This window comes from Lagopus leucura, unplaced genomic scaffold, assembly GCF_019238085.1.
Source record: "Lagopus leucura isolate 7727_CA_CO unplaced genomic scaffold, USGS_WTPT01 Super-Scaffold_100002, whole genome shotgun sequence".
NCBI classification, from domain to species: domain Eukaryota; kingdom Metazoa; phylum Chordata; class Aves; order Galliformes; family Phasianidae; genus Lagopus; species Lagopus leucura.
In genome coordinates, this window is record NW_024962263.1 from 34330870 (window position 1) to 34348902 (window position 18033).

The following is an 18033-nucleotide window of genomic DNA, read 5'->3' on the forward strand; positions in this document are numbered from 1 at the left end:
ATACATGGACTGTTCAGTGGAGATTTCCTGGCTCTTCAAGTGTCTGTTCCAGAAGTGAAGATACTTACTATTGTGCTGGGACAACAGAGTACCATAATAGTAACTCTCAACTGATCACAAAAAATGGTGAGACCCATATGTCATATGATGTACTAATGAAAAACCTAGAAACCAAATCCTGTCCAAACTCTTAGATCTTTTCATTACAGTCTTTTCAGTGTGAACAGTCTGGACATGCTTTCTGTTTTGGGGAGAAAGAGGACTGCTCTGTGCTGTCATTATGTCACCTCTAGCACATGTCCATTGCTGTTATGGAGACATTCTTGTGAGGGATGCAGTTCCTTGAATGTGGAATTCTCTGATAACTGAGTGGCTGAAAGCTAGATCTGGATTTTGATGCCAGTGGCCATCTTTATTTAAAATGCAAGATAAATTAATCTCTCTCCCCAACACTATCAGAATCCTGCAGATGGTGTTATTATAAATAAGTTCTGTTTATCTGAAAGTATTAGCATTTTACTGTAGGAGGAATTGTTGTCATGTGTAGTTCAGATCTTCATAGGTGCTAGGGGGTTCCTTTTTGCCTTCAGCAGGATGAATATACAAAAAAAAAAAACCCCAACAATCAACAAAACAAAAAAACAACCAACACGGTTTTATTTACAATCTCTTCTAGCCCCTTAGTTATGAATATTTAGCTGAGCAACTGAATTTATTGAAGAAAGAAATGTTTTTCATAAATGTACAAATAAAATTCATGAGTGACTTTTAGGTTAAAGCTACTATGCTCATTACCATAGTTTTGTAATTAAACTGGAAGTAGAGAATGAGCTAGTTGCAGATGAACAGAAGGGTTAAGAAATCATTTTAAGCATGAAGAGTTGGGGTAGATGGTTTGAGAAAGGATGGTGTTGGTAATGAAAAAATCTCCTGAATGAAACCAAGCTCCAATCAATTTCTAGACATTTCTGTAAAGAAAATGAGGTAATCCAATCAAGGAATGCAAACAGAGCCATTTGGTTAGATGACCAATTACACTGGGGCAACAGTGACTCATTAATATTTGTGCCATATGTTTATGAAGACTCCAAGGGCTACATTAAACAAACTTGAAGCAACTGGAACTTAACAGGTAACTCATGGAGAAAAAAAAGGCCTAAAGAAATGATTAACTTTATTCATTGGAAATGGTATGCTTCCCTTTCTGAACAAAGTCATACTCAGTGTCCTTGCTGTTATATTAATGATGGGCTTTGTCTCAGTGTCTACATTTTGCTCTGAATCATTTTGGATAACTCAAGTTGATGAGCTTTCTGTTTTCCCTTGAAATGTAGTGTGTGTTCCTTAAATGAAGGGAAATGTAAAGCTCTTTACATTTATACAGTCATTAATTAATCAGCAACAACCTAGTTGCACCAAGGGACTGAGTGTGTTAAAAATAGACATCGAAGTCAATGACAACTTTGACTAACTTTTCTGGTTTTTGTCACTAAAGCACTTAACTGTATTTAATTGAACTGGCTACCTGAAGTCATAATGATGTAGTATAATATATTAAGACTGTCAAGGTTTGCGTTGATCATATGCTTATTGCTTTCATAGTCCACTTCATATTTAATGCCCTGTAATGCATTTTCATTCCAGGTCTCAACCCAATTCTGAGAAGCAATGTGTTTTAGAAAAGTCCTGTGCTGAGCAGTGAATGAGGGATGGGAAAACTAGTTTCATTGTTCCTGGTAGTTTGCTTTCCCTTTGGAACAGAAACTACGGAACTAGAAAAACTGAAATTCAAAACATCCTCACTGTTATGGTGCTTGGCGTGATCAGATAGTTAGGTGTTCCGAGGGACAGAGGGTCACAGATGGCTCATGGGTGTCGAGAACTTCTTAGCAAGAGAAGGTTCCCTACTATGGATAATCTAAAGTCAAACATAGAATTTGAAAGTACCAGCCAGGAATGCAATTTGAGGGATTTATGCTTATGTTGGCTACCTTTGTAATGTGGGGAGGGGTAGAAGCAGTATGACTAAATGTCTCTTTAGATATTTATGTCTGCGTTGTTTATCCTAAAAGCTCTTGCTTGGTGCTAGAGACACCCTCAGATTTCTTGCATAGATTCTTGGCTATTTTTGTTATTGAATATATTTAAAATCAGCTATTTTGATTATCCAAACTTGTGGCTCTTCCTGTGCTTAAGCATAATAAGGCTAACATGCTATATTTGCAACTAGAATTTAATATGGTAGTCATACTCTGAAAACATTAAACTGTGCAGAAAATATAATATGGAGGTAATTATTCCCAATTCTTATATCTTAATAGGTTTTTTGTTTGCTTGTTTGTTTGTTTGTTTTTAGAGCAGACGTAGGAGAGTCAAACTCCACCCTTGCAAGGGAAGGTTGAACTTCCTATTGGTTTTTTGGACATCCATGCTCCAGGGAAAGCTAGATGGGTGCAGATTCTGAGGGGAATAAAATGTGAAGCTTCAGCCTTGTTGGAAGAGCAGGTCTTGTACTGCTTCTTTTGCTTATGAACAAAATTCCCCCGAGCTCTCTTAGGCTTTTTGGCTGATCATGCTTCTTTGAATTCCATTTGTAGGCAGCTGCTGGCACCTGACCTGTAGTTGGCATTTCCATTAGGTGCCAAGATGTCTAAAAGCTAAAGTTTACAGCGCTGAGTCTAACACTTTCTGTGAATCCAGCTCAGTTTGCTTTTTGCCCAGAATTAATAAATGCCATGGAAGTCTTCAGTGGGCATCATGTTTCTTTGGACTATTACTTTATTTTATTTTTATTTTTTAATTTTATTTTTTTTCACTACAGACTCTCTCTGTTCTAAAACTATTTCACAGTATAACAGACTTTACTCCTAGGAAAACTTTTCAGAGAATCAGTCTACATTTTTATTTCCTCTTGAAGTGAAATAATACATCACCGTACCTACAGTTTTGTATCCTCATTCCAGCCTCATTACTGTAATTTTTTTCCTATGCCAGAGAATAATGCCTTAGTGTTGACACACTTCAATCCACCAGATGTCAGCTGTTAAGACCTTCTGCGACGTGAGATCATGCTCTTCCAGGCCTGCTGTGTGAGTCAGCTGAAAGGACTCTGCTGTGCTGTAGGGGAGGGGAAGGACTTATTTTCATTCTGCCACAAAGTTGCTTTCTTCCTAATTAAGACAGTGGAAAATTTTACTTTCTATTCATTATTGCAAAGTAGGGGACACTAAAATAGCTGGTTGTTAGAACCTTCTATGTGCAGAGTTTTAGCTCTGAGTAATCTCCTAAATAAGAAGAAAAAGGTAAATCTTGTCTTTTAAATATATCTTAATTTCCTTCATGTTCCTGTAAAACAATGGAAGCTGAAGTGAAAAGATGAGCTACTAACAAATAATGTGATTTTATCATTGTTCATAAGGAACAATATATTGATTGATAATTTGGGGTTTGTATAAAGACAGTCATATGAAACTTCAGGCACAACAGCAATCATTATAAAATACAGCTCAGCATCTGAAAAATTACTCCAGTAGAAAGTTCCATACTACTTCAGTGTGCCTCCATAGCCTCCTTAGGAAAAGCCAAGAACAACAACTAGGTTTTGCAGCACGTCTTGAAGGTCAATAAATCTTGGCTCTGCTATACCAAGGAGGGAAATAAAAAGACTGGAATCAGGAACCCCTCACTTAGTGTCCTGTGGCCGTGCTTCCTTCAAGGTAATTCAAGGTCTGTCATTCAAGGCAGTTCCACTGAACAGATCCCTAGGAACAGGTGGTTTCCTGAGCTGCCCAGATTCAAATCTTTTAGGATTTCAAAGCCCAAAGTCAATATTTAGCACAAATAATTGGAAGGTGGCACAAAAAGACAAGCAGCAGTATGACTGTGGCTGAACAGAGGTAACAGTGACCACAGAGGCACTTGTATTGTGTACTGGCAGCACTGGGTTTCAGTAGAGCTCTGCTGAGTTAGAGGCTGGTTGCAATCAGCAGAGCAGATCAGGTCAGCAACTGTTTGGGTCTCAAAGGGTTTCTGAACAACAAAGTGGGCTCTAATGTTCAGAGGCCCTCCCTGAGGCAACCAAACAGGCTAAACATAGCTCTATAAAATTCAAGCACTCTACTGCTGCTAGGTAGGCCGTGTGCTCTCTGTATCATTTATATGCAGAGCCTAAATCATCCCTGTCACAGCATCATTTACACAGCATGTAGGTGTGGAGATGGCAAAAATCTTTTTAGGACAGGAGAATATGGGATGTCTCCAGGTAGGAGAACAGTCATCAGTTGCTAATGCCATTGGCACTGCTGGAGCAGAGGAAGGCAAAACTGCTTGAGCATTTCTATTTGCTTCCCCGGTGGCCCTCAGAGTCCACTTCAGAGCTCCAGGTTGGTGGCAAAGTCCATTCTGCCGTGTTTACAAGAAGCTCTTTTTTGCACACACAGTATTCCTCCCCCCCCAAAACCAACATATTAACTCAGATGGGATCAGTTTTTGTCTGAACTTCTGGGGAAGAGTGCACATTTAGAACAGCTGCAAATGAACTAAATGTTAGCTGGAAATGGTCAGGCAACAGTCCAAGCTAACATTAGAACAACAAGAGGGTGAAGTAAAGTGCTTATTTTTTGTGCTGAATCAATAGCTCTGTCCAGGTTAACTTCAAGGTGTTGCTTACTTCATTGCTGTGCATCACATAATTAATTTTTTTCTGCATTTGGAAATCCAATTTGTGCAGCAGGCTTCCCACTGAGGCTTCACCTAGGTCTTAGTTTAATTTAGCTAGAGACTTGGTGTTTTTTGTGTGTGTTTGCTTCCCCTCCGTATGCTTCTTAATCTACCTCCTCATTGACAAAACAAGGAAGCACTGCGGTTAAAAGCCTAATGGAGAAGCTGGCTCTGATACTCAGCATTCTCACCCCCCGAGAAATCTTGGAAATGGTGCATGTCTATGGTAACTAATGCAGCTTCTGCAATGATAAATTTACTCCTTCATTTGCCAGAGAAATTGATGCACATTTCTGAGTCTTGATGACCTCTACTTTTTTTTTCTTTTCTTTTTTTTTCCCCTGACAGTTTTTCCCTCCTGTTTGCAGAATACTGTGCAAGTTTGGAAAGAACTTAGGGCTTTTCAGGGCTAAAGGATTCAAGCAGTCACATCTTCAGCTCTTCTGTGCTTTGAGCATTATTTGACTCAAACAAACAAGAAAAAGAGAACTATTATACACTGCTCTTTATGGGAATTATTTAACATGCTCAGCAATCCTGCTTCAAATTCTTTCCTAAAAAAGGTAAGTTACTACTGCTCCACTCAGACTCACCTTTCCAGTATAAAGGCTGGATTAAAAAGCCAAGGCACAGGAAAAAAAGAGTGATAGATGTGGGCAATACATTGAGCTGGAAAAACTTTGCTAGCTATCATGCCCTACACTGTTATCTTTTATTTTTAGCTGCAAAATAGAGTAGCTTGATTGTTATTTCTGCACATTAAAGAACATTCTACTTATAGTTATGAAAAAAAAAAAGAAGTGCTTACCACTTACCTACCATTCACTTTGCACACACAAGGGTTTCTTTTTTAAAACTTCATTTTAAACAAAAGCCCTGCAAAACAGGCTACTTTGTTTTTCAGCTTCCTCATTCCTTTTAATTTCAAGGTGCTAGTGAAGAAGGAAAAAAAAATCATCTTAAAGTCTACTTTTAATTAAAATGCTTTACGCTATTGTGAACAAGAATACTGAAACTGAGCGAAGGGTCAAAATGTTTTTCAGCTTAATTAGAGACTTGGTGATTGAGGAACTGAAAAGAGCTCTGTCATTTTTAAGAGCACTTAGGACACTCCTGAAAGTATGGAGAGGGAGTTCCACAGTCTGGCAGAACTACCCTCATTCTGTTGTAGACAACTGCACCAATAATAAATGGAACCAGTCTCACATGAATGCGTGTCTTACTTCTACCCACAGTACTCCTATTAGAAGGCTTTTTAAGCTCTTATTCTATCCTTTTAACAGCAAGAGAGCAATTAATGGCAGGTTCTGCAAATTGAATGACTTCCATCTTTGGCACAGAGATGCTGTGTAAGTTGCATGAGTTATTAATGGTAGTATGTGGCTGTTACCTGAGACATCTTCTCTAGTAGATCTTCAAGTTCTTTAAAAATGAAGTAACTGTCAGGATCTCCATTTTGTATACAGGGAGTAAGAGCTTTGAGGAGTGAGGTGATGTACTCAAGGTCAGCTCAGCCAGCTAACAGCAGAGCTGGGATCAGAGGCAAGTCTGTGCAGTTCCAGGCCACCACAATACTCAGTACATGACACTGGCTTCCCCTTAGGGTAGAAAGGGATCCCTCGTCAGGCAATAAAACAGAGTTAACTGCTGAGGCCAGGATTTTTGAATGAACTTTGAGGCTTAAAATGCATGTCACCCAGACGCAGCGAAACAAGGGTGTCATGAGCTTGCTCAGAAAAATCTCAAAATATTCTGTTTATGTTTATTTTTTTTCCTGAAAGCTGAAAACTGGAATGGTTCTGTCTCCCAATTGCATTTTTATGAAATGGATATACATAGAAGATGATGCTCTGTCCCCTTCATGAGGCTATTCAGTTAAGTTCATAGAGATTTGCTGTTGCAGCAGAAAAACGCATAGTTGCAATTCCTCCTCAGCTGAGATCCGCTGAACTAAAAGCAGCACAGACACAGTCAGAGATGATTTCTTCTGGAAACTGTGTACTGACTGAACAGAGGAGTTTAATGGTGGCAGTGAGGCACAAAAAAATGATACAGCTTATGTCATCTGCAATGGACTTGGAACAGATTTGAGCAGATTTTGCTCCATGACTCATCTGTGAGGCTTCCTCAAAGAGGATGTTTTTGTGTGGTTTTATACTTGCATTTTTAGAAGAATTTAAGGTCAGATATTTAAAATCTCTTTTGTACTCACAGTTTGAAGATAAGATCAAGGATTGATTTTGCCTCCTCAGGTCTCTGTAGGTATATATTGGGGCATTTGGATTTTTAAATAAGCATCCAGATTGGATGGTTAGATGCCAAAACTACTCAGGCACCAACTTCATACCAGGACAGAGCTCTTGTCCACAATGGATCAGCCCCTTGTTGGACAGAGCTGTGGTGCCTCAGGGCCATGGTAGTCTCCCAGCTGAGTGGAATGGGATCTGGATGGAAACTGCATGTGAAAGATGGGAGCTGCGCAGCTGCTGCTGTGATCCAGGGCTTGCCCTGTACCCAATCCCATCAGGGCCTCCAGTTACAGTCACACCTGAATGAGCCCCTCTCTGATCATATGAGATCAGTTAACTCCTGCCATGACAATGCTAATAACCAGTCAGAAAGCAATCAGAAAAGCCACATCCTCAGCTGAAAACCAAATTCTCTTCCCAAAGTCTCCTCTGAGTTCCCTATCGCTTTGTTTTGACTTTTTTACTAAGAGAACATCCATGCTTTGGCTGGAAGAGCAGGTTGTAGGGTAGACAACCCAGACAATGCAACCATTCAACTTCATTTTTTTGGTCTGACTTTTGCTTCATTCATTTGATTACTTTTTCATTATTTTTTTATTAATGTTTTTTAACTTTCATGCTCAAAACTCCAATGGAGATGAAAGGATTGGTTTGATGGTAACTGCACTGCATAGCTTGAAACCAGCAAGGGGCCAAAGTTTCAAAATAGAAGTTTCATTGCCCTCAGTATTGCAGCTTCTAGCAACAATATCTTCCAGTAGTATGCAGTTTGTTCACATTGTTTTGTTCTGTTATGTATAATAGTGATATCATAGCCCGTGAACTTTGGATATCACATGAACATGGTAACAAAGACATACTTGTACACACAGATGCACACACATGTGCATAGGCACACACATGTATTCCTTACAACTTCAAAGCCCTAACATTTTTCTGTTTAAAATAAATGAAACAGAAGTCATTTGTCTATAGCTTTTAAAGTTCTGTGTAAGCAGGTATACCAGGTCCTAGCTTGTTTCTTTCTTACAGTAATGTCAAAGCACAAAAGGACAGATGTTGTAAAAATACTATTCTGCACTGGAGTTTAAAAAGAGCAATTGTCTTGAGAAAACAATTGTTCTAGAAAAGTTTCCAGATCTTTATGCTCTGGGAAACTACCTATGATTAAAAGAGAAATAAATTGCTTTTGCATTTATATCTGAACCTTATTTTTAATGTGTTTGCATCTAATTCAGTGTCTTTAGGCTGGTGGTTCAAAATCTTGAGACTGGACTGAAATCTTCCATTTTGTAATTAAAATATTGCCCTACATATGATGATGTACTTATAATTTTGGTTTGTTTTCAGATTTTAATTGCCTCTCAGATTACCAAATTTAAGTCTTTCTAAATAGGTCAGTGTATAACATTCAGTAATTGATAGGACGTTGTTAGAATTAAGAAGAAATTTATGAATTACAGTCAAGCTATTTTTCTGCTCAAAAAGTATCCATGATTGGATAGTGATATGCTCAAATCTATTGATTATTTCAGAGAACTCCAGCACTATGTGTGTACTGCTTTGAAGTCTGATGTCCATTACCATTTTTACCAGTAATATACATTCAGTTGTGCAGAGAGCTAAAAGGAAAGGACAACTGAAAGGACTGGAGCCAAACATCTTCAAAGGCAAACCATATTTTTAGTTTTTTTTTCAATATTCCACCAGTCATAGGTTTTAAAAATACATTCATCAATAAGCTACTGAGTGACAGAACTGCTGTAATTAATATGTGATATCTAAAATTAAAAATAAATTTGGCTTATCTGTGTGACAGCGAATTACTCCTAATGTCGTTTTCCAAGAAATATGTTAAAGGAGAATTTATAATATAAAATCCACCCTGTTTTGTAAGGAAAACAGATGTTCATTAATAAACAAGCTGACCACGGAGCACTGGAACTACCATCTGGATGGGATGTTGTACAGGTTTTTTTTTTCCCCCTTTTAACAATTTAGTCAGGGAAGTTCTGGTAGGGATCAGGTGATTTTTTTAATTTTTTTTTTTTAATAGCATGGTTGGATATCTGTTAATCCTCTTTTCTTTCCTTCACGTAATTTCTTTCTCCTCGTGACTTTAAACAACTTAATAGAAAGAGTGAGCCATAAAGTATTCCAGAATGTTTTGAAAAAAAAAGAAAAAAGTCAGCTGTATTGGTATCTCTTGTTTTTCACTGCAAAGCTGGTGGTGGTGGTCTACATTCTTATGCCTCCGCCATCATACATGGAGAATGCTGTGTGCACGCTCATGCTATTTTTGTCTGGGCTGTAGCAACACCTGAAATACCAGGCAAAATCAGCCCCACCTACACTCTGTTCTGCACCTGTATTTAGGGAAAAATAGTTATCACCCATGAAGAATCTGTCACCTGAAACTGTTCGCCTGTACACACTGATGCTCATGGCTTAGAATCCAACTGTGATACCACTGACATGGGAATGCCTTTTAGGTGGATGATGTTAACCACTGCTGCAAAGAATTTTTGTGCATATGATGAGATATATTCCAATACTTATTTTACATATGGAAAACGGAAGCTCCAGATAAAGCAAAGCAAAGAAGCAAAACGAATACCTTTATTCCTATATGAAAGCACTGGTGAAAGATGATTCTTTCCAGTTTTCACTTCCGTGTATAGATTTAAGACCTTTTGGAGATCCCTACTTCTCCTTTCCCACTGGTAAAATAGGTATGGAAAAGTATACCTGAATTCTGGGGTTCATGAAGGCTTTACCTTGATGTAAGGCTCTTTGAGATTCTGGTGTGAAAGAGTGGAATATTTTATTACACAGCACCTTTGTTTCCATGATGTTTCTTGCAACTGGTGTAAGGGAGTGAAGCAACACATGTTAGATCAAGCAAGGAGCTCTAGATGTCAGATAATTAGCAGTATTTACTAAGCAATTAATGCTCTTGGACTTTACTTAATATTTGTATGGGTCTGTTTTACTGCATACTATCAAGACTTCTAAATACAATCTTAGAAACCAAAACAAGAAATGACTTGATATTAAGTGTGTTACCTATTCTGTAGTCGCTATTTGCTGCCAACAATTCATCAGTACACTGCTTATTAATTTTCTGCAATGTACTGTTTATTGATATTGCTTTTATTGTGGTACCTCACCTCAGCCATGAAGGGAGGACATGCACCTTCATCTCAAGCTAATGGCATTGCTGCCAATGCTGCAGGGAGGCTGAAGAGCAATGTGACTAATAAAACATGACCAATAAAAATATGAAGGAAAAAATGTCCCTACTAGTATGAAATGCATATTCCAAGTGCTTGCAGAGCGCCTGGAGCTGTTAATCATCACTCCATGGGCACCCCTAAACAACTCTAAACAACAGTTAGGAAAGGATCAGATGGCTGTTTAGGGGACTCAGCAGAGTGGTATTTGTTTGACTGGCAGGTAGCCATGCTTGTAAGGTGCGCTGTGAATAACAGCAGTTGCTGGTACACGGAGAGGAAGGTTTTTACTCATGCGCTGACTGCAGGACTCTGTTCCCCTTTGTGAGGGGAGATGAAGGAGAAGTTGGGTTCAGAGAGTGCTGGCTCATTACAGACTGCGGAGGGGCCTGCTGGGCAGCTCTCTGAAAGGGCAAGCTGGGAACAACAGCTCCAAGTTGTTTACCTAGTCCAGCTTTCCCCAAGGGAAAAAGAAATATCTGCTCGTACCACTGATTAATAGTTCTTTCCTCCCTGTTTCTTGGCTGCATTTGTCACAGAGGAAGCTAGTGAACATCCTTTCCTCTCTCCAAGTGCATATGTAAACTTTCCTCTCATCTACCACCCATTAATCATAAGCACTTTTGTTACATGGGTTCCTTTTCCTCCCCTATCCCTTTGAATCAGTCCTCCTGAATCAGTTCTGCTGCCATTCCTTTCCCCCAATTGCTCTTGCCAAGGGACCATGGCACCAGGAGTTGCTGTGCACAAAGTGCCTTGCAGATGCCCAGACAACTCCTCTCTGCAGCTGGACATGCCACCATTCTCCTGCTGAGGAGGCCGAGGTCTGCTGGCCAGCAGACTCTCCAGCCTGGCTCCATGGTGCTCTGGCACTGTGGGACCAACTTGGCCAGCATCTATCATTTTGCAGGAAGTAAAAAAGTGCATGTAATCATCATCAGTCATTCATTATCAGCCCCTCTCAGCCTGCTGCTGGGCAAAGCCTTCTCCTCTGCTAGCTTTCCTTGTTCTGTTTGCTTCCCTTATTTATTCATGTATTTGTTTTTGCCGGAACTTTGCCACTGTTGGAAGTGAAGCTGGTCTGTGATACTACAGCACAGCTGGCTCAGTCCTCCCTACCTTTCATAAAAAATGGCTTACTATTGGTGATCCACTTGTATTGAGTTACCTGGACAGGAAACTGTGGACTGGCCTATGATGCCAGAGTTCTAGCATGAGGCATGAACATGCATTAGCAGAGGCTTCAGCATGGACTGATGACTGGAGCACAGATCTGAAATCCTTGATGGGATCCCACAGCCTCTAGAGATGGTGCTGTATTTTGTCGGATTTCACCTGAGCTGAAATGAGCAGCAAGGCTGGAATGTTTAAATGCTTCTAAAGGAGGAATAAATTTTTAAAAAGATCAGTTATTCTGTTTCACATAAGCATCCAGAGGCTTGGAGACTTGGCCAGACTTCTGTGAATTGCAAATACTGAGGGATTAGGCTTTCCTGAGACATTTTTCCTAATGTTTCCTGGTTTGAGAGATTTTGGCAGATATTTTTTAGTGTTTTTTTCACAGGCCCAAAACCATTGGTAACTCTCATATATAAGGAGAAATTAATTTTTAAATATTGTGTTTAGTAGCTCTGTTCTGAGTGGGAATAAGTAATATAGTGTTTAAAATGACAGCAGAAAAGATCATTGCCTTTGTATTAGGTTTATCAGTGTTGCTAGCAAATGCAAGGCTTTAGACCTAGACCCTTAGAAACTTCTTGTTGCCCATGTTTAGCTAATGAAGCCTCACCCAACCTCCCCAGAATTACCTCAGCTTTGTTTCCAGGTCTGGAAGCATAGAATCATAGAATCACCAAGGTTGGAAAAGACCTCCAAGATCATCCAGTCCAACCAGCCATCTACCACCAATTTTTCATGTCCCTTAGTACAACATCTAAACGTTTCTTGAACATCTCCAGGAACAATGACTCCAACACCTCCCTGGGCAGCCCACTCCCATGCCTGACCAGCCTTTACCAGCAGCAAAGGTACCCAGTCACACATCTGTGACACGCAGACTCCCTGCCTCGGAGTTTCCATCAATGGGTTCTCCTAAAGCTACCCAGTACCTCGTATCAAGTAGATTTCACTAGCAGTCTATGCATGAACTGCAGTGTCTAAAGGGAATGATTATGTGTTTTGGCACTCCTACCCAGGTCAGGAGGAACAACTGAGGTCTGTGTAGTCAGAACCAATGGTGCTTCTTTATGGGATGTCTTTAAAGGACACTACTAGGTTAGGGAGCCCATGTATAGCTCAGCAGCAATTTTTGCATTAGCACAATGAAAAAAAAAAAAAAAGCTAAAAAAAATCAGAAATGTTTAGCCTTTATGTGGCTCTTGCTCTGTGTGTATGCCTTTATTTAATGCAGATAAAAGCCCTTAACAGTGAGATTTTCAAAACTGTCTCTATTTACTTGCATCCTAATGCTGCTAATTCCCATTGAAAATTGGTCCATTTCTGGATGTGGATGTTTCCACAGCTTTGTAAGTCTAACAGTTGCTGTTTTGTAGTTTCTGCTTTGAGGCAACATGAAATAGGCTTGTTGGAAGCCAACATTGGACCAAATCTTAGCACTGGAGACAATGATGTTTAAGACTGTCTTCCCTTTTTGTCACTCAAAATAACAAGTAATAATGACAATAACAAGAGAACAGATGCCTAGTTGTATTTGCAGTGTATGCCTGGCCAGGAATAATGATGGAACATCTGTATGGGTGACAAAAAAGGAGACCTCACAAGGCAGGCATTTGACAAAAGTGAGATAGACTTTTCCCTTTGTTTTCAGGGGTGAAACCGGAAAGGAAAATGGGCAGTAAATACTTTTTCCCATCCCTTCCCTGCCAAATCACTGTTTTTCAAAGTGAAATAGCCCCCTTCATCCACCTTGACTACCCTCACAAAAATATTCCCTTTTAAATGAAGATAAATTTATCATATTCACAATGCAGTTTGCTTACTTTGCTTTTAGTGAAGATATGTAAACAAACTACTCAATATGATATTAGGATAATGGTTCTTTCCTGTCTTTTGCTAGAAAAGACTTTTCCCTGTTACAAAGTTAATGCAGAGTTAAAAATGGTTACCCAGCTTTATCATACCTGAGGGATTTACCTGAATGTGCATTTGAGTCTGGGATTTGTATTTTTTGTTTAAATATTCTGGTATAAACACAAGCCTTACAGTTTCAATAGTCTGACTGATTTCCTGTGTTACGTGGTGTGGGTTTTATTTGATTTAGCATTTACTCCTACAAGAGAAAATAAAAGTGAAAAACCTCAGAAGCTTCAGATGAAGAATGCTTTGAAGAAAAATATTCTTCAAATTGTTTACTAGCTATGAGCTTTCACTTTTTGGATTCACTCACAAATTTCCAGCAAGTAAATCGACCACACTTTTATCTGTGTGCACAAGTGCTGAGGATGAGCAGCAGTATGTGCCTGACTGTGGATTTTTGTTACAAATGGGAAAGTCAGCCTATTGTTCTTAAGCTGCAAATGTAAATCCATTTATGGCTTTGTAATTTTGCAATTTCGCATGCTATTAATGTGAGATCAGTTTGCAGTTTTGTAGCTCACATGGTCTTAAACCTCAAAGCAAAACCCAGAGATTTATGAATCCAGGTGAATCAAAGCTTCAGAAAAAGCTCTCACAGAGGAGAGATTTGCACAATTCTTATCTTCTGACAAATTATTCAAGCAGAGGACAGAGAAAATCTTTTATATAATGTTTGGAAAGTGAGGAAAAAGGGAATAGGAATATAAGCACAACACTTGGTACTATGCTCCTTCACCTCCCTGCAAGAATTTTGATAGATGGATTCCTCTGCAGTCTCCTCTGTTAGGTTAGTTTACAGAGTCGCTTGCATGTTGCATGTGTAACTTGCTAAGCTTTTCAAATTACTCCCTCAAGAAAGAAGTGTTCTATGATGTGGCTTATTCAGCTCACTTCTTCAATATGTGTCAGTGCCACAAACATACCTTTAAATGAAATCTGAGAACGTATTGGATGGTGAGGACTTTGGAGGTTTAAAATACCAGTATCGTTTTCTTCCTTTGTCTTTTTTTTTTTTCCCCCCTTAAAGTGGTTAGTTTTATAGATTATAAAGCCAGAAGGGACTCCTGTGATCATCAAATCTGACCTCCTGTGTAACACAGGCCATAGGCTCTGCTGAATTAATTCTTGTCTGAACTAGAGCATATCTTTTTGAAAGTCAACTTCTCAGTTCCCGGCATATGAAAAGGTCTCCCATGACACCTATAGACCTTTCATAATGGACAGATTCTTCCCATGATACAGACAAATTGAGTTTTTCCTGGGAGATACTGCCCCACTCTGAGCTGATAAAGGAAGACCCAGGAACTATAGGTATGCTGTGATTACTTCTTTTGCACTCTCTGATGTTCCAGGAGCTTGTGCGTCTTCTGCTTTATGAGATATACTTGGCCTAGGGGAGCTAAGTGGAAGGATGAGGGAGAAGAGGAGGTGCATAATGGTATGGCCTCCAGCACTGTTATTTATGACAGTATCCTTCCAGCAATCTGTGCCTGCATAGGGTGAAGGCATGGTTTCAATTCTGCCCTTGAAACATGGATTAAGCAATGTTGCTAATACATATTTGTCCCTGCGGCTGTCAAACATTTCACTGATACTAGACTCTGTAGACAGCTTAATAGCTAGGTCTTCTGTCAATGTTACTGCAGCAGTGTCTCCTTTGCTTTAAGATGCTGTTCAGATTTATTCAAGCAATAGGTGTAGCATGATGCTTGGTAAATAGCATCACCCGACTGTATACTTGTATCATCACTGCTTGCTGACATCCCAAGTGACCAGATGAAATGGATAGACTATGGAAACCAAGTGCTAAGAAGGATCCAGTGAGTGAAAGTTGGAAAGATCATCTGTCTCTTCTCTATTTATGCCTCCTAACAGTGTTACGTGCAGAATGTGTTATTATTCTAGAAGTCTCTGAACAATAACTACCATCCAGAGGAGCAGAAAATATGTGTATCCAACAATATTGAACAAATGGCTTTATTACTGCTGTTAGCATGATGTTTTTCTAACATTAATGCAATAGAAGTGTTGCTGGCTTTCACATAACACTTAGTATTTCGCATATGGCCTCATTTGATTTCTCTAGATGCTGGAGATTAAAATTATCTGTGCAAAGGTATGCATTGAAGCATTATGGTATATGCCCCACACATGATGGCTATATTTTGTGATTGATGGATGACATTTTTCCAAGCTGCAAAATGGCAGTACACCTGTATGATAGGAGGTGATGAATATTTGGCTTCTCAATGCTATTGCCACTTACTGAAGGAGAAGTAGTGATTGGTATTGCCTCTACTTCACACTTGCTTCAATTCCCAACTTTGGCTTTCCAGGCTATCAAGCTTTTTCATGTTAATTTTCTGCTGGATATGATTTCTCCTCTTCACGAATGGTGATTGGAAAACTGTCATGATTTCCTCCGAATCTCATCCCATCAGATAAAAATATTTCCATGTGTTATTTTTATTCTTCCACATCTATTTCCACTCCCTAGCATTTACAGATAACTGACTGTCCATGGCAAGCAGGGTACAGTGCATTCAGTACATCTGAGGGGAGGTCAGATTCCGAATGGGAAGCAATTCAGTGAATGGAGCCCTTTGGTCTCTGAGAAGCTCTGGGCCACTGCTATGTTTGAAGCAGCAAACATCCTGGCCAGCTGCGGAAGCCATGCCAAAATGCAAGCACACCCAATCTCAAAAGAAACCCACTTATCTCACATGATACAAATGCATAGATCTTATTTATTTATTTTCACATGACTTGGACTTCTCTTTTTTTTTTTTCTATGGTGATTGCAGGCCTGAAATGAAATACCTCTGAAATACCCTGCGTATCATTTTCTGTGCTGAACTGAAAGTGCCAGAAAGTTTTAGAATTTAACTCCTGTGGTGCCCCCTACACAAATTACAGCTGCATTGTACTGTAATTTCAAGTTCCTTCAGCGCAAATAGTCTTGTGCACGATCACACCTTGAAAAACCCCTCCTCTGTATGACTTTACTGTGGTTTCAAACTTTCTTTTGCTGGCCTCCAGGGATTCAAAGACCTTAGCGCTGACCTACATTTCAGCTAATTCTCCTACAGAGTCCCTCTTTGCTTATTCTGCTTTACCAATAATACCTTTATGTCCTTTTCCTGCCTTTCTGCATACCTCCATGATCTATTGATGTCTGCTTAGTCCTCTCTAAAATTTTTGTTTTGCCTTGAGGCAAATGGAATAAAAATGCACTGTGATTAAGCTTACACATAATAACATTTTTATTTTCTCTCTCAATTTTAAGGTAACTGTTTGGGAAGTAGGAGTGGATAAGCCACACATGATATTTCTGTTTTCTAGAAAATGGATTCTGAAGCAGGGGGTGCTATCAACACATCTTATAGATTGAAGAAAATTTTCAGATTGTTTTGTTTTGTTAAGAAGTGTCAGAAAGTCATTGCCCATAATCTGCCACAAACCTTTCCACATACTGGCTTTTTTGAACTGACAGTTGAAATCAATAATCTGGGAAGAATATAGCCCTGTTGTATGTCAAGGAGTGAAAAACGCAACTTTTAAAAATTTGATGAAATGAAATGATTTTATTTATCACTGAAATCTTGGTAATTTTAGCCAGATCAAACGTGCATTTCCTTTTAGTCTGGATTCACCTGCCAAATAGCAAATACTGAAATGGATGTACTCATAACTCCTCACTGGGAGCTGCTGTTCATTTTCTTGTACCTCTAACATCCAAGCTGACACTGTTTTTTAACATTTTCTAGTCTCTCCTTGCTAACTGTCGTATCTTTGCCAGTCCCCTTGGGCGTTAAACCTACTGTGTCCTTGTTTATTACCTAGTCAACCTCTCATTGTCTCCTCTGATTGGAGTTTGGTAAGATTAGTTCAATGTTCAGGAAAGAAAAACAAGCCATGGGAACAGCTTGGCCAATCCCAAAGGCTGAGTACTGAATTATAAGTAGCAAATACTGGAAGTACTACTCACAGTGAGCAGTTTACGAGCAATTTGTAGGCTGAAATTGGTTTGCACAAAACATTTATTGGACAGCTTCAATTAGAAAAAAGCTGCAGTTTGTTCATGAGCTGCATTCGTGAGTATGATAAATTATGCGATACAAACCCTTTGCCCAGTTAACTTCTCCAAGGGAGACATAAGATTCTGCTGATGTCACTGGAGAGAGCTTAGGACCCATCACCCCTACTGCACAAGAATATTGTTTAAATGAAAGAACTCATGTGAAATGAAGCAAATGATGGAATAAACATTGCCGATGTAATTGAAGGTGCATGCCAACTTATATGAATTAGAAATGAATGTTAATGTTCCTTAGAACAAGAAATTACCAGCTTGTACGCAGTCCCCTATAAGTTCTTAATTCTAAAAATACAATCTGTAAATTGTTGAAAATGGAAAATGTGGCTGTACTCCGTCATCCAAAATATCTAAACTGTCTTTTTTCCCCTCGTTCTTCCCCTTCCTTGGACTGCCGCTGATACAAACCTAACGAAGAAGGAAGCGCAGTCCAATTGACATGACATCTTTGTGACAGTCATGGTCCGTAGCTCTTTCATTTATGCAAATACGGCTGCTGAAGGCAGGTATTCTGATGTGTCAGCTGTATGTAATGCGAGCATTTTGTAGCTCAAATGACATTCTTCCTTTGCTCTGATAATTGTCCTGCACTCTCTAATGCCTGTGAAGCAGGTGGATCATGAGCTGCTGTTTTAGATGT